Below are 12724 nucleotides of genomic sequence, written 5' to 3'. Positions count from 1 at the left end.
ACGATAAAAAATAATAAAAAGCACTTCGCTGTAAAAATGAAAGAGATTTGTTATGTCTTCTTTCCTTAGATTTGCCTTTATAACAGTGAGACCAATGTGAAGATTATATATCTTGCGTGAAAGCCGTGTTTGTAGTTTGTTTGGCATCTGCCTCTTGTCGATGACTAAAGTGAATATTTACGTGACACTACAGGAAACAATTAAGGAAATGAAAGAATATGGATAAATGATATGGTATGTTTCATTTTTAATTGAAATGTCTCTATTAACAGGAAAAGGTAAAAGAAAGGGCATGAGAAGTCAACTTAGGGCAAGCAAAAGCTGAGCACACAACTTCGGCATTAAGCGCGCCGTGCTCAAAGCCGCCGCGCTTTTAGATGCTGCTTTGTTACCGCTCCTAGGGTTAATCAGATGCATGCGCAAACATGCCCAAGAATAATTAAAGGAGCAAAAGCAGCGCAGTAGGGGAATCGTATAGCAGTGGGAAGACCAACACACGATCTCTGCCTTCAGCGTGCGGTGTTCTGTCAAAATAAGTGAGCAAGTGACTATTTCTGTGCATGGCGTAAACCATGGCAGGGCTGACATGCGAAAGTTCTCCTCTTTTACACTTACGTTTCTCTTCTTTTTCGTGTGTGCAAAATATGTGCATCGCAACTTCTTGTCTTTTTCATCATTCACATCTAAATGTGCGTGTTAATCACAAAATAAATACAAACTTGAGCTACCCATCACTTTCCTTGGCTTCGCTGTCTGGTGGTGCTCATATATATATATATATATATATATATATATATATATATATATATATATATATATATATATATATATATATATATATATATATATATATATATATATAAATTAGTCATATCATAAGAAGGCAACAAAAAATGACACCAAGCAAGGACAACATAGGGGAAATTACTTGTGCTTAATAAATGAAGTAAAGAAACCATAAATTAATGGAAATCAAAGTGGATAAAAAAAACAACTTGCCGCAGGTGGGAACCGAACCTTGCGACTAAGCGGTTCACTTATTCTTTTAGGGAAGCACCAGAGAAAAGGAAGGCGTAGGGAAGAAATCGCCATGCCACGAAAGAGATCACCGGATTGGCTGCATGATGGCGATCATCCCCCATTCTTCTCTTTTCTCCTTTCATTTGTGGTCTACTATCGTAAGAAGCGATTTATTAGGGCAACAGACAAACCAGGTTGCTTCGCAACCATCATTGATCGCCTAGAACAACTGCAGTCGCGACACAGTTTACCATAATATGCACAAGAGGGCATAGTCGGCTACTATACTTTAGTGAAAGCACGTTGCAAAACACGTAGGTGATCCCCGAGAAAACTATAATGGCATAATTGTTCCTCTTTTGTTTCAAACTGCAGCAATGCCATTGCTTTGCGACATTAACTCTCCCAACAAATGCTGTATTGACGATGGTAGATATGTGTTTGCGTAATACCTTCAGCGTGAGGCGATTCAGACGTCCCTTAGTTTGATCGCCTAGCCGTCTAAAATTGAAAACCACCGCGACGATGTACGCAAATACTACTCACACTTGCCTTGCGCGTTTTCTGGCTATAAACTTGAAACTGAGTGGGCCGCAAGTGGCTAGTTAGACTTGCCGGCATGTGAAAATTATAAGTTAGCATACTAGTTCGACAGACTTTTGGTTTTGTCAATACGCCAACATGTATTCCTATAATATATAAAAAACGAAATATTTAGGAACTGTCTTTCTTCTGCATCTAATTGGTTGCAGGAATTTGGTTGTGTCTTGCAGACAGCAAGGTACAACATAAAACAGTGAACAAAAGAAAAATCAGCATCCTTCCTTCTAGTTTGCCTGCGCCGTTGTCGTAGCATCCGTATTTAAAAAGAACGTGTCCCAAGTGAAGCGACTTCCAGAAAGTTTAACAGATTTAAAGACAGTTCTTCGAGAAATCTGTTTAGCTACTGATTACCGCCGAAAAGACAATTAGGCAAAAAAAGCAGCGCTTCCCAAAAGTCTACCAATTTAAAAGATGCTTTGTGGCTTTTGCTGTAGAAACTTCTCGCCCCAGTATTTTTCGATTTGCTATTATTATTACATTCTATGGTAATATAGTTATGGTCGGATTTGTGCGATTTCTGTGCTCACTTGCCTACTAACTGAGTTCCTTCTTCCTGCAACCGGTCTGTATGTCTCAAGACATTTTTGCCGGGGACTATCATGGTTAACGCAGTGAACTTTCTGCATTTATGACCATGAACTGCAGACCGAATTGAGTAGTGCCACTGGCTCTTAGCTTCCTTATCTATAGGAGAAAGTACATTGGGCGGACTGTATTTGTAGTTCTGAATGAATAGAATAAAACGGTTTTAATACTTTGTTTCTTCCTCTTCCCCTTTCCCTTCCCCACTTTCCACAATACCAACGCCAGTCAAGTCTCGAATCCTGTTTCTTGAAACTTTCAACTCTCAAGCACTGCCCTCAGCTGATTGCCGTCTTCGTTCGTAGCTTACATAATCTATTTTGACGTCTGGCATATTTGGTCATCTGATGCGGGGCCCCGACAGACTCCTGCGGAAGAACGAACGGCCAAAACACATAAGATAAAAGCCTAACTACAGACTGGCATAAAACTCAATCATAGAGGGGGAAATGACTTATTAATAAATTTACAGGCAAATATGAATTCCGTAATAGGTGAAGCACTGCATTGGGTTACTTGTAGTAGTGATAACTGCGAGTATTTCAAGTGAGTTACAAGTGGACCTGTTCAGATACAGGTAGACGATTTCGCAGACCTCCCGCTGTGCTTCGCTCGAGTACTGAATTTGTCAACTTCTGCGGTAGCGGCATTTTGCCTTTAACCGTGTCAGATTTTCGGCGTTTATTCTCGGGCATTGGGTCCATCGAGTGTTGAGCGTTAAAAGTACTACATGGGGCGAATTGTGGAATATTTCGAAAGTTACAAAGAACGCTCGAGTTTGCAAGAATTACGTGTGTAACTATCGCATGGTTCCAGAAAGGTTGCCAGATAAAACCTCAATCTAATGAATTCTTTTTGATTCATATATGCAGGAATGTCATTCAGTGAAGTCCGCGTTCTTGAAGTATTTGTATGTGATGGCTATGGTGAACGAGTCAAACCTATCCTCTTTAAGCTCTGTAAAATATTAGGTCAGCACAAGCGATGTGAACGGTAACCTAGCATGTCCATAAGGCAATAAACATTTGGCAGAGATTTTAGTAGGCAACAACAGTGCGTTAGAGCTTGCATTGACGTCGGAGGATCGATTCGGGAGCTGCTGTGAAGCTGTCGCCGTTAGCGCGCCCAAGGAGTGTTGTGTAGCAGCACTCAATAATAACATGTTGCGTGCAATTATCCTCGGGTCATAAGCGAGATTCGTAATGTACAAGCTGCATCTCATCATTATGCCTTAGACGCTACTGCTTCTGCCAAGAAAAAGTCCCAGTTTCACCTGACAGGCGAAGCATCGATTGCGATAGCAAATTAGTAGGCTGCTATACAAAGTAAGGATATTAGTTCTATCGGCCGCATAAACACGTAAACAGTCGCTTACTAACTAAATTAACAAGCATTCTGTCACGCGAGCACAGGCAAATATAAAGACACCTCACTCGATGAACGCGGACACTCGCTGTCAAAACGTGCGCATGAGGAAGGGCAGCAGCAGCAGCGAGCGAATTGACCTTCGTGCTGCCTCTCGCTTCAACGCGAACAAAGCGGCGAGAACACAGCGCACACGAAGCTATGAGCACTCGGCTCATGTACTCATCGCAGATCGCTTGCATGCAAGATAAGGCCTGCGCGGCGCCATACGTAGCCGCTGCCGAAGTAGAACGCCCCCTCCCCTTTCTCCCCTTCCTCCGGTGCCTTGCGCGCGACGAAAGACTGCGCGCTTTCTCGCCGCTTTCTTCCCGTGCGCGCGCGAGAATGGGCCGCTATCGTCAGCTCATCTTCGCACTTTTCCACTTGCACATACAACGTACTGCACGCGGTGACGATGTTATCGCCTTTGGACTCAACATCTTCCCGACGCAGTCAGCGTCGGCAGAAATTTGCCTGGGGTATCCATATAATTCTTATCGCAATAAAAATCAACAATCTAAGTCTGTTATTTGTGGTTTGTGGTCCAGCAACCACTCCTCTGTGGCACCCACCATAGTTTTCTACAAATGTCCTCGCAGTTTAGCGAGCACGGCTCAGGGTTTGGTCCGACTGCGGTGGAATCGACGTGAGTGTTGCTGAACAGCTGACACTGCTTAATACATACCTACTAACGGTTATATAAATCCGATAATGTTGTGTTCATGGATATCATTAGATTTAGTGCCACTTCGATTAAACGCGTCCAAAATTTAAACAAGTTGAAACGTCTTAAAAATTTTACCTTGCAAATTTTTATGTAACTCTTACTTTATCGTCCTTACATCACGACATTTACTTGTGAAGACGTGTCGTTCTCAGTATCTTGCAGTTCTATCACGCTCACAATCTAAATATAGTCCCGACACACTTCAGCTGAACTACGTGTAGGTATACACAAATTTACACCACCTATACATATATATAGCTACGATAGTTTAACATCCCGACACTTCGCAATGGGCGTGAGAGACTTATACAATAGCGACTTGGGCTACTTGGTTGAAGTTCATGACGTTAATGCAGTGCAAAACACCTACGCGTGGGAAGATAGGCATGTGGTTAGCGGAAAGAGCTGCAAACACAGACACTGTGATTTTTTTAACGCTTCTCCCTTTCCTCTTTCTCTCTCTCTCCCTTAAGTACACAACAATCTTCCCGCACTTGGTGCATTGCGCTGCGTTCACCTTATTACAGACTCCTTAAAGGAATGCACTGTATTAACTTTGAACACATAGTGTTCTTTAACATGGACGCAAATCTAAGTGCACGAGCGTTTTTGTACTTTGCACCCAGGGAAAGGCAGCCGCCGCGGCTGGGAGTCGCCCCGGCGACCTGCTGCCCTGCAGCAGAACGCGATGTCCCCTGAGCCATCACGGAGACTAGTGAGTAGAGTAAAGAAGTAGGAGACTTGCGAATTTGCCAGACACATGTCAAGGGACGCATCGGTACCTCCCCATGCCGTCGCTTTCCTGCGTCTTCCTTCTGATAACTCTACACCCTTATACCAACGGGTAGCGTGAAAGCCAGCCTTGCACACACCGAAGAAAGGACACCGACGACGGCATAAGAATTCGAAGAAGCATGGATTCGAGCTGCAAGCAACTGCCAATGTGAAAGTGAAATAAACAAATCTGAGAAACAGGCCGAGCGGAAGGTATTAGAGGGAATAGTTTTGCTTCAAGCCATCTTTCTTTGTGCGACCCCATTTGAAGCGACTAGTCTATCTGTGTCCTCAACCAAGAATACGCGACGAAGGGAGGCCCCGCACACACGAACCTTTTCAGTCAGGAACTGAGACGCGGGACCATGTTGTTGCAACTACAGTCGAGATCTGTGGAAAAGCTATTTCTCTTGATTACGGCTGACAGTGAGCGATGACCACTCCGTGAAGGAGGGCGTCCGCTGAAAATACATGCTTCTTCTTCATCCTTAGTAGGGGCTACTAAGAACTAAGAAAAAAAAAACAGTCTGGTTATTTCTTAAATCATGAGCGGGTAAAAAAAGTTTATTAGCCAGCACTTTTTGAAAAGGAAGTGATCCTTTTGCTTAAGACTGAATTCTGTTGCGGAGAAAATTATGCAACATGATTCTGTAGTTATCTATAGGATCATGTTGATCCACGGATCAGGTGTACTCAGAAAATTAAAACTCAGAATAAGATGACTGCTAAATGAGGAACAACAGGTATCATTTGCTTACCACACTCCTCACAATAAATTCATAAGGACACTGAACGCTGATTAAAACATCTATTAAAACAATTTCTAAACGCAAACGGCTCATTATTTTCCTCTAACAAGTTTTCCAATTCGACCCAGCGCGTCAATGGCAAAAGCGCCTAACCCTTGCAACTTCTGTAGTTTGGGGTTTGGGGCCGAAACACTAAAAAAGAAGCATATCTCTTGTCCTTTCAAAAATATATCGTTATATGCCTGTGCTCTGCTTTCACATGCATAATCCATATACTTTTCCTGTCTATGCCACTATTCTTTTTTTTTTTTAGATACGCGTATTGCTCCGTCAACACTCCGCAAACGCCATGCCGCTTTCAGGCAAGAAAACACGGTGCGTGCAGCAGACGACGCGTCATAAACACGATTGAGACTCCCATCTCACCACTTCCCTCCCGGCCTGCTTCGCATCTAGCCCCCTCTTGTCCACTGTTTCTCTCTCTCTCTCTCTCTCTCCCGTTGTTGTCGTTTCCGACTGCATTTCATCGTGCTCAGGTGCTTGCATTGAAGTGGCGCGCGGCCCTCTGTTCTTCCACTCTGTGTTCGGCTGACGAGGCTCATGTTTTCATTTTTTTTTCTTCTTTTGACATTTTAATCGGTATTATACGGACACTTCCGCGTGCGCTAGACAACGCATTTTCCCCCCGGCCCACTTTATCGCCTTCCCGCGCAAGACGCAGTTTTCGGGTTTCATAAGTGGACATCACTTTAAAGTTATATGTGATGGCAACTTTACTGCTTTACTGTAAAAGCCGCGGGACGTTTATCACTGCCACCTCGCAGGCACTGCTTAACCACTACTTTGGCGAACGTACATCGCATCACCACACGTTGGTAAGCATTGCATACGCAAAAAAAAAAAAAAAGACGCGTGTAATGCATTATTAATACATATGGAAATTAGAACAATGAGCAAAATACTTGCATTAGCCCTTATAGTCGATGAAAGGATGCCGGAAAATAATATGAGGTAAATTTTTTTTCTCACTTTATTTTCATTGATTAAGAAGCAAGTGCTTCACCATACGGGGAAAGTACGAAGGGTAAAACTTTTTTTTTTCTTATTGTCAGGTGGAAGTACCAGTACCTATATGTGCGCCTAGTTGATAAAGTGAATGGTCATCCGTGTCAAGTTTATGATTACGTCAAAAGCAGGTATGATTCTGCGGTGCGTTATCACTAACAGCCATGTCTATGCAGTATTATCATCTAGCAGAATTATTGAAGGCAAACAACGCTAAAAAAAAAAGGCGCACGCTCAGGCATGCCGTTTCATGTGTGTGGGTATTTTTAGCGCAAATTTCCCTCAACAGTTACACAAGATGAAATAGATCAACAATTAGTATTTTTTAATGATATGACCATCTTACATTTGATATTTTGGTTTCGAAACACCCTCCTTCTAATTTTCCCCATCTTTGAAGAATGTGAATAAAAAATAAATGCAGGACACAGAAAATATAACCTTTAAGTTTTACTTCGCGAGAGCGAGATCGAAAGTATTTCAAAGAAAAACAGTTTTCTGCCGGCGCATGTTGGACTACCTAATACTACTCTTGAAGCGAAGGAGCCAAGGTAGACGAACATACCGTAGAAATAGTTGACGACGACAAACGAATGAGTATTAAATTATCACGAAGCTTCTGATGTATTGTTACTAAGACTGCTCCAGATTTTTGAAGATGGCTTTTAAGAACAAAACAAACAAGAAATTATTTCTGATTGCCTACTGAGAGTCAGCCTCAGTTTAAAAAAAAAATGTTATTTTTTTTCTCGAGGTGTCAAAAGGAAGAAAACGTGCTATCGTGTTGTTTTGACAATCAAGACCAGAGACTCAGCATTGTAGTAGAGTTGAGATCGTATTGCAGCAGTCTTTATCACACCGCGCAGCTCTATGCTTGCTGTGAATATGCACAACTGAAGCGTAACAGCACGATTCTGCGGGCAAATTTCTGAATTACTGTTACTCGAATGACGCAGGCTACTAGAACATGTTTTCTTACCTCGTCTTGAATCAGGAATTTCTGAGTGCACGCGCACACGTATAAAACATGGTAGCAAAAAGGGACTCACGATAAGCGATAACATCAGAGTAGGTATCTACTTGAGTCTGTGGGTTATAGCCTACGAGCTGTCAAGATTCAGACGCCAAAATTTAGCACACATGAAAAATGCAAAAGTTCAGCCGCAGAATTCTATCTGTAGCGAAATTTTCTCCGCTAATTAATTTTGTTCTCAACAGGAAGCCTCAGCGAGTAGCTTTAAGAGCAGTTCTTGTGTTTTCTGCTATTGTCAAACCATAGGGCGCTGCCCCTTTGCCTTTTCTTTCTTTATATAGTGCGTGTATTTTGTCCCGTGCCTTTTCATGAATTTCTGTGGAAGCGAAAGCCGGCCAGAAGTAAGGTGGTCACACGCGCACTTCGCTAGACATACAACTGCTGCAATTTACTGCGAACGACAAGCAAACGTTAAGAATAAAGAAAGGAAGGAAGGAAAGGAAAGCTTTATATTCGTTTTCCTTCGATTTTTGACTCTATGCGTCTGTGCGCGCTTCGCGAGAACGACTCAACGCACCTACCGGAAGGTCAATGCACGCCAAAAAAGTGTGTGCTTTCGACGTGTACCTGCGTTTCAGCTCTAAGTGTGGGAAGCGAAGAGGGGCATTGCGCCCCACGCGATCGCACTGCCATTGCAAGAAGAGTGCGTCTGCCGGTGCGCGCGAGCCGAACCACACCGCTCCGCATCTAGAGCCGCTTTGGCGGCATCGGAGCCAGCACTGGGAAGGTGGCGCCACCTGGGGAGCGAACTGAGAGCGAGGGTAATTAAGAATGGATGGAGGGAGACGAGGGCGAGAAGAATATAAATTGACGAAGGCCGTCCGCAATCGGACGCGGCCGTCTTGGCAAGCAATTTATTTTGGCGGGTGCATACCACATAATGAGGAGAGCGTAGGCTCGACGCACCCTCGCCATTCCGTGAAGAGGGAGAGGACTACCGGCAGCTGGTAGATACACTGCTGGTGAAGTCATATGGGGCAATTTTCGGTCTTTATGGAGAGCTTACTAACCGCTTTCATTTTCACAAGTGTAGGGCAAACAAAAGATAACAAAGTTCTACGCTTATCTGCTGCGAACGCATATGTCGAATTCTCATTAAACCGGCTGTATAGTCAACAGGGAGAGGCGGGCTATTTGGTGGTCGATATTTATAGTGAGTGAAAATTCCGGCACTGCAAAGATAATTTAGTTAGGGGCTGCTTTTGATGCAAAATTCGTTGGTACCATTCTAAAGTATAAGCGGTGTGTTGTTATATAGAGGACACAAACTTAGCATGCGACCATATATTGTTGGTTGGACGTGAGGTAAAATTCGGCAGACTAATGTTTCCGGTTTACATGTAGGTGCGGTGAGTCATATAGGCGAATTTTACAGCGAAAGCTGTATATCACTAACATTCCGTAGTTTCTTCAGCGTCCATAACAGAAAGCGACTTAGCGATTTCTAACAAACCTATAGACAATGGGTTTCATTGTTTGCTTTTTGTGTGATTACGTACGGGTGCAGTGCGACGACGAATATGTCAAAAAGCGGAACAGACTAGAACTCGTGCCGTGAAAAATCGCACGAGGTGAAGGTTATCGCAGTATATAAGCAGAAGAGGCATCGGCGCTAAAAACAGCCGCGTTGTCGATGGGGCGGACACGTATAGTTCGTACACCTGCAGAACAACATGCGCACGAGGAGCGCTGGAGGGAACAGCAAGGAGAATGTTAACGGCACCGGAGCAAGACGCCCACTGACGAAGAACGTTCCCGCGATGCTGAACAAAAATGACAATCGCGAGCCGCGGCAACCATACCACTCTGTGAATATGGAGTGGCAGCGAGAGCACTTTGCCCTTCGTTTGGGAGATTACTGTCGTCAGCTTTCGCTGCCATTCCATCTGAACAGAGTGCAATGGCTGTCATTTTTTCTCATGAAAGTAGCGAAATGTTTAAGTGATATTGGCCTCGTTGCAGGGTAAGCGTTCTTGATAATAGTGGACTGCCCTTTACGGCGTCGGTAGCGGCTTACGTAAGCCGTAGGTTAAACAAGAAGGGAACAGATGAAAACATGACCAATTTGATGAACGTGTAAAAGTCGGTTTGTGCCTTTTTGAAAGGCATTCTAATACTTATGTAAATACATTTTGTGTGAATCGGCCTTGCTTTCATATTGTAAAAACGTACCTACAATTAAAGAAATTTTGAATCGCCTAATATTCATAAGTAAGCTATCGGGGTTCTCTGTGAGCTTACTACTCCGGCCTACGATCTCACAGGGGTGAGATCGTAGGCCCGTTCGCTACAATGCATGGGACCGATTACTCCAGCTTAGGACCCCCCCCAACGCATAATTTTCCACACTTTTGGAGAGATTTCTGTTTGAATGAAGGTTATGCTACGGGTCGGGAGATGCTCAAATAAAAATCGATGGTGCGTATTTCTACTACACATGTAGCGTTATTTTACTAGACACGGCAAAACGCGCCGACAGCGAGTGAAGATGAGTGTGAAAGACATTTCGAACGCGTATTCCTTTACTTTTAGTTGGTTCTTAAGGGTAGAGCAGCCGTAGAAACACATATGCCAGGTAACATATGGGATAGCACCGAAATTTGCACGACCGACTTGGCGGGGTCAGCTGTAACTAACAACACTCTCCGCCTAGGTCGCATTCTACCACGGACCACCTCGAGCATTGAGCAATATTGTACAAGAGTTTGCGTAGGTCTGCCGTAGTGTCTTCGATAAAACTTCGCCTGATTTACCGTTGGAACCTTGGTAGCCGCTCAAACAGGTTTCCTGTAACGTAACATTGCTTCAGCGATACTCCAATAAGGAAGGCAATATGGGCGGGTCTCACTCCGGGACGTTTCATCTGAAGCAGCCAGCTGCTGTCTGAGTAGTTACCATAAGAATAACGGCGGCGCCTGTCCTTTCATTGCTATGTCTACAGCTGCTGCGCCTATAACCGCACACTGGTGGTGGAGTCCCCTGACATGGATATTGTAAGGACACCGAATGATATCCCACTGGGAGCATGAGAACAAATCGAGCATTGCACTTACGGTTAGGGATATATTCGAGTGCGTCATATGTAGTCTTGAGGCAAATGGGACTTCTGAATTGCTGAGCGTTTTCTGCGCTGCTCTTTTAAATAACTCATTTGTTTAGAGAAATATCTTTCCCGAGCGCTGCAGCGAGGCCGTGAATATATTCCGAGTAAAGAAAACATTAAAACAGGTCATCAATCCTGCTTTAAAAGGAGTAAAAGAGCTGCCATGCAGCAAAGGTGTTCAGGGTCTGGCATTTTGATGTGTCCTGAGGCTCTGCGACGCATGGAAATGATGACAAGTGCCCTCAGTAACTTCTTTTACTGCATGACTCTGGTCGGTCCAAGTCCTACCAAATAACGCAAGAATGTGACGGTACCTCCCTACGTTGACCTGCTGCATTCTAATCTACGATACATACTGGTACGATAGTTCAGTGGGGCACGACATGCGTTGCATATGTTGTTCTTTCGTCGTTAGGCAAAGGAACTGCTGCGTAGCTGCGGATAAGGGAGCAACATTCAGAGGTCAGGCAGCGTCGGCTGGCACGAAGATGGTGACCCTGGGATACATCGCCTTCCCGGAGCGGGCGCCACCAAAACGATGGCAAACGTCACCGGTATGTGAGCCTACATGAGTAGAGCAGCGGGCACGGCCATCACAGTTCAGCGGCATACGACATGCTTCACTTTTGTTTTTTTTCGTTGGATGGACGTTGATATATCCATATTAAGGCAATTCATCTGAATTCTTGGCCACTGAACTGCGATCTTTCATCCCATTGTACAACCGTGTCGTTAAGACATTGTATAGCGTGCATGGAAACAGTATTGTCCGAACAAACGAGCGTCAAATGTAAAGCACGCTTGGGCAGTTATTGTGTCCAGTGCTCTCCTATGACTAAAACATCTCTCAAGTGACTGACGTCGTCAGAGGGAATTGCAGCATGGCTGCGTTCGACGTGCGTCGATGATACAGAAAAGAACTCTCAAACACAAGAAACAATACCAAAGGGAAAGTGCACAGAAGTCCAATGAAACACTAATCCCAAGATGTTTTGAGAAATGAGGAAAGTGTCTGAAATTATATCTTCTCTGAGTATAAAGTCGAAGCTATGGAACTTGCAAAAACAATAGATTGGCGTTTTAATCGAAGCAGCCAGAGAAATTTAGAAGGCTGTTGCAATGGGTTTCGAATAAGTTCTGCGAGCTGTGCGAAAGAAACAAGGCAGATACTGTTAAACTGTAAGAAAACAGAAGAGGGTTCACTTCGTCGAGACAGGCGTTGCAGATAGATACAAACCTATCGGAGAGTTGCTACTAGCAACTGATATTGCAGATCCGTATTCGGGGAGAAATAATATAGAAATTCATGGCATTCCCTAAAAATATCAAGAAGATACTTATGTTGTCGCGCGGAGCCTGACCGAGACACTAAGACCCAAACAATGGAATCTTCCTCATCTCAGTAAGGAAGACTTCATTGCGGTGAGGGCACCTTATATCACTCTGAAAGCTTCCTCCCTGAGCGGCTCCTCAGTGAAGGATTTCTTGGTGCTTACTCGGCGCAAGGTAGCTACCTTCATCGGTTCTTACGCCGCTCCTGGCCCTGAACGCGCGCTTCAGCTCACTGCATAGCCACGTGACATTTGCTTGCGCATGCGCGCTGTCTCATTGCCTGCGGAGAAGCGCGAGCACGGTACGTCTTGCCAGGAATGTTCGTTTCAGTC

Source organism: Dermacentor andersoni, chromosome 7 (genome assembly GCF_023375885.2).
Source record: "Dermacentor andersoni chromosome 7, qqDerAnde1_hic_scaffold, whole genome shotgun sequence".
Lineage (NCBI taxonomy): Eukaryota > Metazoa > Arthropoda > Arachnida > Ixodida > Ixodidae > Dermacentor > Dermacentor andersoni.
This window is presented reverse-complemented; position numbering follows the sequence as displayed.